Here is a 15402-nt window from a genome sequence, read left to right on the forward strand (position 1 = left end):
CAGGTGCTGTCTTACATGCTGGGGACCCAGCAGTGACTAAGACACACAGACAACCACCTTCCACCATGGAGATGCACTGCAGCAGGGAGTCAGACAATACGTAAACTCAAAACATTTAAATTAAGATCATTCTATTTGACACAATGAGTTTGAACGAAAATGGAAAGAAAACACTGAAAAAGAAAGATCATTTTAAATAACAACGAGGGTTGTGAAAAGAAAGAAACCTTATATAATACTTACCCACATTTCAAGAAACAACCTTGGGTTTCCCTTTTCTCTAAGTCTGAAAACAGGCTGTCCAGCTTCTTCGAAGTTCTTAGGAGAAATATGCAAGTTGCCCTGGAGGAACAAACCAGAAAAACCAGCCCGTGGGTCCATAGGGTGTGGGACCCCGAGGAGGCCTGTGGGAAAGAGGGAGGTGAGCCCCGGGGCTCAGGGGAACTCTGACCCTACTTCTGGCCTTTGCCGCCCAGGTCTGCAGGCATCGATCGTTCATCGAATGCAGCTCTGGCTCTTGGCATGAATTGTCGGTGCTAAGTCTTCACACCCTGGGCCACGGGTGCTGCACCCACTGCCTGGTGGCCTGGAGGTAGACAGCTGGCACTGGGTCTCTTCCGAATCAGTATTCTGGTGCCCACCGTCTGTGTGCCTAGAGTGAGTGTTCAGAGCCCGGCCGTCTGTGTGCCCAGAGTGAGTGTTCAGAGCCCGGCCGTCTGTGTGCCCAGAGTGAGTGTTCAGAACCCGGCCGTCTGTGTGCCCAGAGTGAGTGTTCAGAACCCGGCCGTCTGTGTGCCCAGAGTGAGTGTTCAGAACCCGGCCGTCTGTGTGCCCAGAGTGGGTGTTCAGAGCCCAGCCGTCTGTGTGCCCCAGAGTGAGTGTTCAGAACCCGGTCGTCTGTGTGCCCCAGAGTGAGTGTTCAGAAACCGGCCGTCTGTGTGCCCCAGAGTAAGTGTTCAGAAATTGAATGTGACATGAACAAATGAATGAACTAGTATTTTAGGCATAAGCAAAAGCTAGATTTTCCTGGTTATTCTCTCTGGAAAGGCACTCCCCTTCTTACCCTCCCCTCGAGCATCAGATGAGGAAGGCAGATGGACCAAGGGCCCAGCATCTGGAATTACCCAGAGACATCCCAAAGCTCAGCGGAGAGGAGAGAAGGTGTTTCTGAAGAACCAAAAAGATGCTCAGTGATCCAAACAATGCTCAGCCCAAAGATGCCCAAAGATGCTCAGCAACCCAAACTTCAAACAATCTGAGCTTCATCCTAATGGGCCATCTTCTATGTTCAAGGAGCCAGAATATTTTCTGCCTCTTCAAGCTTCTGTAAGTTCTCTCTTTTTTAAAAAAAAATTATTTTGGCCATGCCGCGTGGCATGCAGAACCTTAGTTCCCGGACCAGGGATTGAACCCAAGGCCCCTGCAGTGGAAGTGCAGACTCTTAACCGTCCAAAGGGTTTTAAATCAATTAACAGTGATAACACCCTTCCCCTGGATGTTATCTTCCGAGGCACAAGAATGTAGTATGACTGTGAACCAGGAGATTCAAGCCACAAGTCCAACCATGTTAAAAAGATAGACAAGTAAAATGTCTAGAAGAACAGTCATCACAGGGATCTCTGGATGGTTGCATACCAGAGACTTTTCTGGATTTCCCCAGTGTCACAGAGATGTATTGCTTTTGAACTCTGAAGGCACTTATTTTGTTTATGTCTCTACCTGCATGGAGGGGACCTGTTGGACTTACATCAGGGTGGTTGACAGTGACCGTCTGTACACTGGGGTGGAGTGGGGCGGGTCGGGGTGGTGGCTGAAGATTCTGTATGATTTTAATCTTTTCTTTATATGTTTAAATTTTATGAATTTTCAATAATGACTGTGTATTGATTATAAGATCAGAACGAACAGATTAAAAAAATTTTTTTTTTTTGATGGGGACCATTTTAAAGTCTATGAATTTGTTACCATACTGCTTTTGTTTTATGTTTTGATTTTTTGGCCTGGAGGCATGTGGAATCTTAGCTCCTCAGCCAAGGATTGAAGCCACACCCCGTGCATTGGAAGGAGAGGTCTTCACCACTGACTGCCAGGGAAGTCCCCAGTGGGTTATGATTCTAAACCATGATGCGGTGTGCTGATGTCAGCCCAGACTGGCATCTCTCCCAGCTCTATGTTCAGTGATGCTGGGAGCCCGAAACGGGCCACAGAGGGGCTGTTTGCATCACAGAACCTGGCAAGTGCCACAAACGAAGGGAATCCATTTCCAGGGAGGTGGTTAACAGTACACCATGGGATACACAATATGATGCTAGTTATGTTTTTAAAAAATGTTTCACAGAGCAAAAAGATCACAAGGCAATACACCAAAATGTTAATGATCCTGATGTACACACTACCATATGTAAGTGAAAGTCACTCAGTGGTGTCCAGCTCTGAACAGTCCATGGAATTCTCCAGGCCAGAATACTAGAGTGGGTAGCCTTTCCCTTCTCCACGGGATCTTCCCAACCCAGGGAGTGAACCCAGGTCTCCCGCATTGCAGGCGGATTCTTTACCAGCTGAGCCACAAGGGAAGCCCAAGAATACTGGAGTGGGTAGCCTGTCCTTTCTCCAGCAGACCTTCCCAACCCAGGAATTGAACCGGGGTCTCCTGCATTGCAGGCAGATTCTTTACCAACATACACACTGCCATATGTAAAACAGAAAGCTAATGGGAAGCTGCTATGTAACATAGGGAGCCCAGCCTGGCCCTCGCAGATGACCTAGAGGGGTGGGAGGGAGGCTTGAGAGGGAGGGGGATATATACACACACACTTACGGTTGATTCGAGTTGTCGTATGGCAGAAGCCAACATAATCGTAAAGCAATTATCCTCCACTTAAAAAAAAGTGTTAATGATTCTTTTCTCTCGGTGGCAGGGCTGTGGGCCTAGAAGTAATTGGTTTTTATTCTTTTTTTCTGGATTTCTAACATTTTTCTGTTGCAAGCTTATTAGAGCTTTTTTTTAAAAAAAAATTTACCCATTTATCTGGCTGAGTCAGGTCTTAGCCGTGGCACAGAGGGTCTCCCACTGTGGCGTGTGGACTCTATTTGTGGGGCAGAGGTTCCAGAGCACATGGGATGTGCAGTGGGCTTAGTCGCTCTGGGGCCTGTGGGATGTTGGGTCCTAACCGGGGATTGATCCCGAGTCCTTTGCATTCCAAGGTGGATTCTTTACCACTGGGCCATCAGGGAAGTCTCTATTAGAGCTTTAATAATTAAAAAAAATTTTTTAATTAAAAATTGTTGTGTTTTTGATCACTAGAAGGGGAGTGCTTTATCTCACAAAGCCCTGGCTCCATGTGGCCCAGTTGAGCCAGCGGGGGTGAGGTCACGATTAAGTCCCATTCCTTTGACCAGCAGGTCTTGGTCTTGTAATCGACAAGATGGACAAGGACAACTCTCAGCCATCCGTGATGGTGGGATGGAGGAGCCCAGGGCTCCAAGGCCATAGACTGGCCAGTAGGATGGGATGGGCCCCAAACCCTTTCAATCGAGGGAGTATGGTGGCTGCTGAGGTTGGAGGCGGGAGGTGCCACCCGGATTGTGTATACTGGTCCTCAGTGGCCTCCACTCCTTGGTCTGGTTAGGGATCAGGATCCAGTCCAGTCCAAAGCTGAACTGAGAGTCTCAAGTACGTCTGGGAAGCTGGACCGATTCTGAGAGAGATGGCGAAAGGGTGCGGGATTCCTGCGGTGAGAAACAGACCCCACCGGTCAGGGCTGGAGGTGCCTCTGTGCCCAGGGCCACCTAGTGCGCCCAGGGCCCGTCCAGCAGCACCCTGGGCTCAGCACATCGCTGATGCAGGGAGTAAGTCCCGACTCCCTGGGGATCCTGTCCCTGCCCAGGTGACATGAAGATCCCAAGGAACCCTGAGAAAGGTCCACCTCTGCCCTAGGAGAGCCCCGTCGCTCAGGGGAACAACACGCCCATGGCAAGGTGCCCAGGGAGGACACTGGTCCACGGCTGGACTTGTGGCCCAGGGGTGGGATGGATGCGGCCAGTCTGGAACGGGAACTCGTTTTGATGCACCACGATCATGACTTTTGTCTTATAGGTCATATTATCAGTCACCAAAGAAAACACAGGCTGGGTTATTTTTGTTGGTAGTAGGGGGAGATGGCCATTCCCAAGCATCTGCCCTGGGTTCTATAGGCACCAACGGGAGGTGTTCGACTCACATTTCTTGATGGACGCCATAAATGATGCCGTGGGAGTTCTTCTTGTAGCGCCAAAAATCCCAAAGTTAGCACTTAGGAGAAAAATCAGATGTGGTCAATATCATCCTTGAAATTGCTGTTTAGTCGCTCAGTCGTGTCCGACTCTTTGTGACCCCATGGACTATAGCCCACCAGGCTCCTCTGTCCATGGGATTCTCCAGGCACGAATACTGGAGTGGGTTGCCATTTCCTCCTGCCGGGGATCTTTCTGACCCAGGGATCAAACCTGAGTCTTGGGCATTGGCACTGAAGCCCTGAAAGTCCTTTAAATCATCATTAAAACTCCAAGGCCTTTGGACTTCGCTGGTGGGCCACTGGTTAAGACTGCACTTCCACAGCTGGGGGCACAAGTTCAATCCATGGTTTGGGAAGTTCTGCATCATCTAGTCTTTAGAAGATGCCATGTAAGAATGAACTTTTGTTTTTCTTAAACGCGAGCCAACTGTGGCCTTTTTTTTTTTTTTTAAACTGTGATGTGTGTGTGTTGGCAGGGGGATTGGGGGTAGGGGAGCCGGGTGCAGCTGGGATGTGATGTTCTTTTTCTCTCTTTCTTCCTCTTTTTCTGAGTTAAGTGGCCACAGGCGAATTTTTACAGTGAAATAACCATCAGTAGGGCTTCCCTGGTGGTCCAGTGGCTGAAACTCCATACTCTCAATGCAGGGGGCCCGGGTTCCATCCTGGGTTGGGGAACTAAGATCCAACTTTCCGTGCCATGACTAAGAATTTGCATGCTGCAATGAAAGATCCTGTCTGCCGCAACTAAAACCCCATGCAGCCAAATTAATAAATAAATGGATAATATATACACCTATTTTAAAAATAACCATTACTAGAGAAATAAATACAGTGTCAGAAGAAGGCTGAGGACTAATTATTTTGGACCCAAGGAGAAGGAAAAGCACTGGGCCAAAGAAATCCTTTGCAACAAATGGAGCTTACATCACTGTTCTTAAGCCATAAATTCTGGAGACTGTAGTTCAAGGCAGACACACAGACACACACAGACACACAGACACACACAGAGACACACACACACACACACACACACAGACACACACACAGACACACACACACACACACAGACAGACAGACAGACACACACACACAGACACACACACAGACACACACATAGACACACACACACACAGACACACCCACCCACACACACAGACACACACAGAGACACACATAGAGACACAGACGCACACACACACACACACAGACAGACAGACAGACACACACACACACAACAAGACAGTCTTGACATGGTCCTAGAAGTGGGGATCTTAGGCAGGCCCAGCTTACTCCCCACTCTCAGCATTTTAGGAGACAAACCCCTTCATTTTATACCTCTATCGGGAAGTTAAACTGGAGGTCGGTGGTAACTGCACCATCTCAGGAGATGTCCAGGCAACAGTTTCAACACAGAAGAACCCGCAGGGCTTTGGACAATCCCAGCACAGACTGGAAGGAGGAAGAGGGCGTTGGCATGGAGGGCAAGCTCCCAGCCCACCCTGGCTTCGGGAGAGCCTGGAGGAGGGGTGGGGTGCTGGGGCAGGGCGGGCAGGGGGACAGCGTGCTCGAGGGCGGACGCCCAGGCTGTCGGACATTTTGTCCTCATTTATCATCGCCCCCTTCTTCCCTGACTCCCAGCAGAGTACCAGCTGCCACCATCTCTCTGGCAGGAGCCTCCTCTCCCACCTCGTTCTGCCCTTACCCCTAGCTATCCAGCCCACAGCATCTAGAAAGCTGCATTCAAACGAGAGTCAGATCACGTCCCTTCCCTGCTCCAAACCCCCAGCACTCCCTTCTCACCCAGAGCCACGGGCCATGTGCAGCCGGCTGGCTCCTCCCAGTTCCTCCTCTTATTTGGCTGCAGACACACCGTCCTCGTGGCCGCCAGGGGACCCCACCAGGCATGCACCCACCTCAAGGCCTTTGCACTGGCTGCTCCCTTTGCCGGAAATGCTCTTCCCTGAGATAACCACACGGTCAGCTCCCGTCTCTCCTTCTGGTCTTGGCTTAAGTCTCACAGCTCAGGGAAACCACGCCACCCCCTCTCACCCCAATCCCTGTGAACTGGCTCCTCTGCCTGGGCCAAAGCGTGCCTCACTATCTGACACCCTATCCCTTCCTCGTTTATGTTCACTGCTTATTGTCTATCTCCCTCTGCCCACGCGGAACATAGTAGGAACCGATAAACATTTGCTGAATGAAGGGTGTTTCCACTAGGGATAACCAAAATATAATTTAAGAGGCAAATCTGCCTGGCAAGGCAGGGGGAGAAATGGCAATGTCTGCAGTGGTTCATCTGACTTGCTGGTTTTCAAACTGGTCCACAGGGTCCCAGGGACCTGTCTCACTCTGAGGGGCAAGAGAAGACACAGGGGCAGCCATCCATGCCCACCTTCAAATTGTAACAGTAAATGACCCAACAATGCTGCTTCTGGTTACATACCAAAAGCATTGAAAGCATAGTCTCAAAAAGGTATTTGTACACCCATATTCATAGCAGCATTTTTAACAACAGCTAAAAGGCAGAGCAGAGTACATCAGGCAAAATGCCTGGCTGGATAAAGCACAAGCTGGAATCAAGACCGCCAGGAGAAATATCAACAACCTCAGATATGCAGATGATACCACTCTAATGGCAGAAAGCAAAGAGGAACTAAAGGGCCTTTAATTTAGAGGAAATAAAGAGGAGAGTGAAAAAGCTGGTTTGAAACTCAACATTAAAAAAACTAAGATCATGGCATCTGGTCCCATTATTTCATGGCAAATAGAAGGGGGAAAAGTGGAAGCAGTGACAGATTTTATTTTCTTGGGCTCCAGAATCACTATGGATGGTGACTGCAGCTATGATATTAAAAGACTCTTGTTCCTTGGAAAAAAAGCTCTAACAAACCTAGACTGTGTATTAGAAAGCAGAGACATCACTTTGCTGACAAAAATCAGTATACTCAGAGCTGTGGTTTTTCCACTCATGGATGTGACAGTTGGATCATAAAGAAGGCTGAGCACCTAAGAATTGCTGCTTTCAAACTGTAGTGCTGGAGAAGGCTCTTGAGAGTCTCTTGGACTGCAAGGAGATCAGACCAGCCAATCCTAAAAAAATCAATCCTGAATACTCATAGGAAGGACTGATGCTGAAGGTGAAGCTCCAATACTTTGGCCAGCTGATGCAAAGAGCTAACTCACTGGAAAAGACACTTTTGCTGGGAATGATTAAAGGCAGGAGGAGAAGGGGGCAACAGAGGATGAGATTCTTGGATGGCATCACTGACTCAATGGATAAGAATTTGAGCAAACTCCTGGAGGTACTGAAGGACAGAGATACCTGGCATGATATAGTCCATGGGGTCTCAAGGAGTTGGACATGACTCAGTGTCTGAACAACAACAAAAAAAGGCGGAGTCGAGCCAAGTGGTCATCGGTGGATGAAAGGATAAACAAAACGCGTTATATACATGCAATGGAACATTAGTCAGCCTTAAAAGAAAGAAGGAAATTCTAACACGCTGCAACATGGATAACCCTTGAGGACATTATGCTGAATGAAATCGGCCAGTCCCAGAAAGACAAACACTGTATAGCTCCATGTATACGAGCTATTTAGCGTAACCAACATCGTAGAGATAGAATGTAAAGTAGGGGTTGCCAGGGGCTGGGGAGGGAGAGGGGAAGTTGTTGTTTAGTGTACAGAGTTTCAGGTTAGCAAGTTGAAATGGTCTGGAGATTGATTGCAAAAGAACATGATTATTCCTAACGGTACTGAACTGCAAAAATGGTTAGGATGGTGAATTTTATGTTCTGTGTATTTCATCACAATTAATTTTTTTAATTAAAAAATTATAACTATTAGTACTTGGTAAATGTTAGCCATGTACCACTCTTTTCCATCTCACTTCCTCCCAGTAATTCTATAAGGCAGATGCTGTTATCTCTGTTTTACAGATGGAGAAAGAGGCCCTGAGAAATAAACGGAAAGGTCACTACACAAGTGATGTGGGATTTAAACGTGTACCTGGGTCTTGGCTCAAGGACAGCCTACCCTGCTCCTCTTTGGTCTACTTTATACACTGAGGTGGCCCAAAACATTTCAAATGCAATTTGAAAACTGCCAAATTAGGATCTCACTAGCTCCATCTTGAACTGAGCAGGACCTATGGGGCCTTTATGTGACAGACCCTCTCCCTCATGTCCTCTATCTGCCTCTTGTTTATGGAAAAGCTATAGCTTCCCAGGCCTCCCCGGAGCCAAGAATTAATGATTGAAAGGACTGTGTCATGACCAAAGTAGCAGTTTGGCCAGGAGAAGTGGTAATTTAAACAGTGAATCAGTCACATGGCAGTCAAAGAATCTTTAGTTCTTCCCTGAAGTCCTTAGGTAACAGTATCTGATACACGTTCCCTGAGTTGTTTTACAGATGATAAAATCCTTATCATATGGAAAGATTTAATTACTCGATGACCACGAGAACACAGCCCCCAGACCTCCTGCAGCCTGAGGACTGCTAATGTTAACCCCTGGGATACCACCCTGTTACCGCACCATCAGCCTATCAGAGACTTGTGCACAAGCTGACCACACACCTCTGACTCCCCTCCTTCAGGTGGTCTTTAAAGCTGCTTCCCTGAAAAAGAAAATGCTTCCCTGTAAATTGACACAGCCACTATGGAAAACCATACGGAGGCTCCTTAAAACCAAAAACAGAGCTGCCATATGATCCAGCAATCTCACTCACAGGTATATATCCAGAATAAGCTATGATTTAAGAAGATACATGCATCCCAATGTAATAGCAGCATTATCTACAATAGCTTAGACAAGGAAGCAACCTAAATGCTCATCAACAGATGACTGGATAAAGAAGATGCATTAAATGCACACAATGGAATACTACTGAGCCATAAAAAAGAATGAAATAATGCCATTTACAGCAACATGGATGGCCTAGAGACTATCATACTAGGTGAAGTCAGTCAGTCAGAGAAAGACAAACACTCCATGATATCACTTGTATGTAGAATCTGAAATATGACACAAGTGAACTTCTCTATGAAACAGAAACAGACTCACAGACACAGATAAACAAGGTCCTACTGTATAAAACAGAGAACTATATTCAGTATCCTGCAGCAAACCAGAATGGAAAAGAATATGAAAAAGAATTATGTGTGTGTATGTATAGTTGAATCACTGCACTCTATACCAGAAACTAACAACACTGTAAATCGACTATGCATCAACACAAAAACAAAACGCTGCCTGAAACCCATCAGGGGATTTGGGTTTTTTGAGAGCGGCTGCCCTGAACTCCTGATCTGCCTCCGTACAATAAATGCTGCACTTTTTCCTTTACCACAACAGGTCTCAGTAGATTGACAGCAGGTTGGTCTGTGCGAGTGAACAGATCCAAGTTTGGTTCAGTCATGACCCCACTTTTCAACTTTATTTCCCTCCACTTCCCTTCTTCTAGCCAGCTTTCTCCCAAGCCGAACCACCTGCTCCTTTCAGCCTACGCTGGGTTTCCCACCTTGGGATGCAGCTCAAGCTGTTTTTTTTCTTGGTGTGGATCCTCATCTCCAAATAATGCCCTTCTTCAAAGTGAAAGTGAAGGCCTTAGTCGCTCAGTTGTGTCCGACTCTTTGTGACCCCATGGACTGCAGCCTACCAGGCTCCTCTGTCCACGGAATTCTTCAGGCAGGAAGACAGGAGTGGGTTGCCACACCCTTCTCCAGGGAATATTCCCCATCCAGGGATCAAACCCGGGTCTCCAGCACTGCGGGCAGATTCTTTATCATCTGAGCTACCAAAGAAGACCCCTTCCTCAGAAGCACAGCTTAAACATAAAATCAGGGACTTCCCTGGTGGTCGAGTGGCCGGGAGTCCCACCTGCCAAGGCAGGAGACACAGGCTTGATCCCTTCTCCAGGAAGATCCCACACGCTGAGGAGCAACTAAGCCTGTGTGCCAAAACCACTGAGCCTGCACACAACTACTGAAGCCCATGCGCCCTGAGCCTGTGCTCTACAACCAGAGACGCCACCGCAACAAGAAGCCCACGCACCACAGCCAGAGCGCAGCCCCTGCTCGCCGCAGCCAGAGAGAGCCCGCAGGCAGCGACGAAGACCCAATGCAACCATAAATTAAAAAAAAAAAAAAAAATCAGTGAAGATCTCCTGCAGACTTACTCTCCTGATCCCATTTCAGCCTCACCACTGCCTTACGAGGAAGAGACTAACACTGTCCCCATCTTACAGATGAGAAAACTGAGGCTTATAGAGGGGAGGGCCACACAGCTGGCAAATGCAGGATCAGGATATACCCTCCCCGGGTGCATGTGACTTGAGACCCAAATCCATCTCCATTTTACTCAGGGGTCTCAGGGGCTGCCAGGAGGCTTCTTGGGTTTGTCCAGCCTGCCACCTCTGAAGCGCTCCTTACGCTTTCCCTGGGGGGCCTCACCTCCTCTCATGCATGAAGGCTGGTTGCCGACGTGCCTGTCTCCCCAACAGGATGGTCGGGGGGGGAGTGGATGGTGCCCAGGACACCTGTGCTTTCCCACCTCCTCAGCAGAGCTCCTCCTTCTGCAGGTGTAAGGTATCAGGTGCCCCCGCTGCCCCCTCCCACCAGACCCTGTGTGACTTTCCTTAATTGATTTGCCATGGCTTGGCAGTGGATGATAGGTTTATTTCTTTGTGGTCTGTCTCCCTCACTAGAGAAGGCTCCGTGAGGGTGGGGGCTTGTGTGTTACGTTCCCTGACGTCTCCTAGAACAGTGCCTGGCAGAGCAGGTGAGAGAATGGATGAATGAACACCTACCCTCACAGCTAAGAAGTGACTTTCGTAATTTTTCTTTTTTGATGAAGGACAATAGAATTTTAGATAAAGCAAGTCCACATGTGCACTCAAGAGCTACTCCTAAAGAGATTTCATTACTGAGCATCTCAGAGCAAACTCCGAGCAGTCCCAGGAATCACAAGGGTTACAGTTGGAGGTAAGGGAGTGTGAGCGGGTGGTAGCTGAGATTAATCCCAGTGATATCTTACACAATTATACACAAGTATAATTACACTTTAACATAAACCTCCCACATACCTGGGGAAGTCTTGTGGCCTGGGGAACCTGGAATGCCAGTCGAGGTTGGGATCAGATCTGATGGATGAGGTGTTAACCTGGAAAAAGAGAGATGAAGGAGAGATGAAGCAGTCTAGAAGAGCCTGTGCAAAGGCCCTGAGGCAGGAGGCAGCAGCGTGCCTGAGCACAGGGGGCTACTGATAAAGTGGTCTGAGACACAGCTGGAGGAGGAGGCCAGGTGTAGGTGTGGCCCAGGCGGCAGGGCCTTATGGGCCATGCTGAGGTTTCTGTTCTTTACCCTAAGAAAGTAGGAAGCCACAGAACGGTTTTGAGCAGAGGGTGGTACCATCGGATGGGTCTGGCTGTCAAGAGGAGGGTGGCAAAGTGGGAAGTGGGTTGGATACCCTTTCTAGCCCCCTTTTGCTCACTGTAACATATTCAAGGCAGCAAGCCCCCACCCCCCATTTCATCTGCTGCCACAGTTTAAAATGTACAGCAATGGTCACAAAACCATCAGGTCATAAAGGACAGAATGAGGATAAACCACCTAAAGACATTTCTCAGGTCCCACGTGTGGGCCCGGAGGCTGATCTAGCCACTTGTAGCCTCGTGGTACCAGCGTAGGGAAAGACGATTTCAGGCTCACGAGAAACTCTCCAGGCTGTGACCTTGATGAACCTCCCTCCCCGCCACCCCAACCAGGGCAGCATGCGTCTTGTTGACCGCTGTACCCCTCAGTGTCTAAACGGTGCCATTTTGGTACACGCTCGGCCACGGCCACCAAGGCAGCCAACTGTGCCATCCAACCACTCCGAGGCCTTGGCAAGGCTCCCATGGGGGCAGCTCTATAGAGGGCCCTTTGTGGCTTTGGCCTCTTTCATCCCCATGACAACCCTGGGGACAGGTATTTCACAGGTGAGGCACAGGTGAGGCAACCGAGGCACAGACAGGTCACTCAGCTTGTTCGGGATGACTCGGAAGCCGCAGACTGGGGGCCTGAGCCACCTCTGGGTGATGCAGCACATGTGACCGCAAGGGTTCAGAAAGCTGAAATGAGGACAGTGACACGCGCTCTGTTTCCTGAGACGGCAGAGCAGGGAAGCTCAGGCTCCCAGCCTTCACCTCGGCCACCCTCCCTCTGCCTCTTACATTCTTTACGGAGAGCTCTCAGGTTATCCACAGGGTCACTAGAGTCTCTAAATAAACACTATAAATAAGCACTACACCCTGGCTCACGCCTGCTTCAGCAAGGCCTCTGATGTGAGCCACACCCTGCACCCTGCTCACGACTTCCGAAGCACAGCACCACCAACACCGTGAAGTATCGTGACTACCGCCCTATGCCAAGCAAACAGGCCAAGAGAGGTAGAATGACGCACCCAAGATCACACAGCTAGGTTTCCAGACTCTGAGGTCAGTTCAGGCCCACTCTCTGCCCACCCAGCTCCTCCTCCCCAAATCCCTGGAGGTTGGGCTGGGGGAGCTCAGGCTGGCAAAGCATCCCAAACAAGGCCGGGCAGGGCCAGAGACTCAGAGGACTTGGAGCTGTGAGCTTTCATCTCTTCCTGCCCTCTTCTCAGACTTCCCCATGGGGGAGGTTGCAGGGCTCCCTCCTCATCCCTCCTCCAGCTCAGACTAAAGGGCAGGGTTTTTTCCACTCTTGGGCCTGTACTCTGCCCCCCCACTGCTCCCCCACATCCTCCAAGGCAGCTCTTGTCTTTCTGACTGCTGTATTCTCAGCGCCTAAACCGTACCCAGTCAACCTTGGATATATATTTGGTTCCATATATATTTGGTGGACTCCCCCAAAGCTTAAAGGGCTTCCTGTTTCTGCCCCCAAATGAACGCCGAGTTAGTGAACAGAGAACTCACTGTTGACCCCTACGCCGTGTTAGGCAGCGGTGTCCAGACCAAGTGGAGCCTAGCCGGGCGTGGTCCTGCCTTCTGCGCCACCGTGAGCAGGGCGGAGAGGAGAGCGGAGGGGTGCGCGTGTGTGAAGCCCTCCTCTGTGCCAGGCGCTGTAGCAGGCTCTTATAACCCAGGCTCTTAGCCTGACCTCCTTCGCATGGTCTTGGGGAAATTCCCTCCTCTCTCTGAGCCTCAGCTTACCCAGGTGTAAAATCCCCCCCAAAGTTAGCAAATCAGTAGCAGAAGTTCATCCTTCCTCTAACAACAGGGGTCCGGAGGACGCCCCGGGCTCCCTGTGACCCCGGGGCCTTTTCTTCTCAACACTTTCTCCTCCCTCCCCGCGCCGGCGGTAATTCTCAGTTTAAGTGTCTGCTGAGAGCTCAGAGGGCTGCAGGGACAAGAAGAGGGGCCGGTGAGGAGCGCCCGAGGGGCCCCGTGAGCCAAGGGGAAGCCCGGCGACCCCGGGTGACCTTGGGGTGGGCAAGCCCCACCCCCTCCCTGGCCCGGACCAGAGTCCTCATTTCCCAGGGGAGGCCCGGCCTCAGTTTCCCCATCTGGGGCCAGGGCCTGTGGCTCTAAGCTCACTTCCGGCTCGGAAGGAAAGCAATAAGCCGCCCGGCGACTTCGACTCCGGGCCGGTAGGCGCCGGGCCGCCGCCGCGCACTTGGCACCGGGGGCCGCGTCGGGGGCGGAGGAGGGCAACGGGCCCGCGGGCCGGGCGGCGCGGGGCGGGGGCTCCCGCGGGCGGGAGCGCGCCCCTTACCTGGAGGTGGCGGCGCGGCGAAGGCCAGGGGGCCGGGCTGCTCCGGTCCCGCCCCGCGCGCGGGTCCGGCGGGTCCCGCCGCCCAGCGCCCCGCCCCGCGCGCTCCCGGTGCTTCCGGGCTCCGGGCCCCGGCGCGAGTCCTGGGGCACCCGGCTCAGGCAGTGCTGCTCACCAGCCCCGCGCGAAACTCACTCCGTGGGCCCGTGCGCCCTCGGGGACGCCGCGCGGCGCCCTCGCGGGTTTGGCGCTGCGGAAACTGCTTGCCGGACTCTCGGTACCCCCACGCGGAGAGCCGCGCGGCCACCCGGGGTGGGGGCGGGGGGCCGTCGTCAAAAGCAGATGATGTGAAATCAAAGAGCCGGCCACGGACACAGCCTTCCCGCCTGGTTAGACAGCCCTGTGAAGTTCACAGTGTTGAGATCTATCCACGCTGTCTAGTTTCCTTTCCGTTTCTTTGCCTTTGAGGTTCCCTTGCCTGGCACTGTAGATTGCAGGCGGGAGGAGAAGGGAACGACAGAGGATGAGAGATGGTTGGATGGCATCACCGACTCGACGGACATGAGTTTGAGTAAACTCTGGGAGTTGGTGATGGACAGGGAGGCCTAGCGTGCTGCAGTCCCCGGGGTCGCAAAGAGTCGAACACGACTGAGTGACTGAACTGAACTAAACTGCCTGGTGCTGCGCCCTGGCTCTCCATGCCGGTGCCCCCCCCCCCCCCCCCTTAGGGTGGCATCTGTGAGTCTTCCTGTCCACCCAGCAAGTCCAGTCAGAGAACAAATAGTTCTGAACACCTACTGTGTGCCAGGTACTGTTTAAGTGCCTGGGGAATCCCACTCCAGGCTTCCGGTTCTGTTTTATGTCAATTGTAGTGCTTCTCACTCTGTGAAACTGTTTTGGTTTGTCTTCCCGTTTCTGTTTATTGTCTGCCGTCCCCACTAGAATTTAGAAGTCGAGAGAGTCAGTCCTCTGCTGTGTGCCCGGCCCCAGGGACTGAGAATGATTCTGAACCCAGTAGTTGGTTCAGAATCACATAATGAAAGCGTGAGTGGATCTTATTCCTCTAGCAATCCTGTGAATTCTCATCACACCTATTCTACAAGAAAGGAAACTGAGGCTCAGGTCAAGGTTGTGCAGAAGCCACAGTGATCTCGGTTGGCCTCGGCCTGCAGTGGCTTGAAGCAGGGCTTGGGTTCCCAGACCAGAGATTGAGGTCACGTCCCCACGATGAGAGCACCAGATCCTAGCCACTAGGTCGGCCAGTGGCCAGTGACAAGGCCCTGGCCCTTTGGCTGTGCAGAAAAGAATTCCCACAAAGATAGAAAGTAGTTAAACAAGTGAGGTGTTTATTAGGAGGAAAAAAAGAGTACAATATTCAGAAAGAGTTGCTAAGTTGC

At 50.9% G+C, this 15402-nt stretch overlaps 1 protein-coding gene across 7 annotated transcripts in view; it reads right to left on the reverse strand.

Annotated features, from left to right (window-relative positions):
- Positions 1-14098, reverse strand: part of TMCO4 (transmembrane and coiled-coil domains 4) — a 115849-nt gene extending 101751 nt beyond the window's left edge. For 4 of the 7 annotated variants that reach the window (XM_070458816.1, XM_070458820.1, XM_070458819.1 and 1 more), the window contains exons 1-3: positions 14009-14098; positions 11359-11435; positions 244-342 (exon numbers count right to left, since the gene is read on the reverse strand). The gene's annotated coding sequence lies outside the window, so the exon portion shown is untranslated. Of the gene's footprint in view, positions 1-243; positions 343-5609; positions 5724-11358; positions 11436-13209; positions 13610-14008 lie in introns of those variants that run through there. The other 3 variants (XM_070458817.1, XM_070458818.1, XM_020899217.2) reach the window with 3 other exon arrangements.
- Between the last annotated feature and the right edge of the window lie 1304 nt (positions 14099-15402).

The sequence above is a fragment of the Odocoileus virginianus genome, chromosome 30 (assembly GCF_023699985.2).
Source record: "Odocoileus virginianus isolate 20LAN1187 ecotype Illinois chromosome 30, Ovbor_1.2, whole genome shotgun sequence".
Taxonomy (NCBI): domain Eukaryota; kingdom Metazoa; phylum Chordata; class Mammalia; order Artiodactyla; family Cervidae; genus Odocoileus; species Odocoileus virginianus.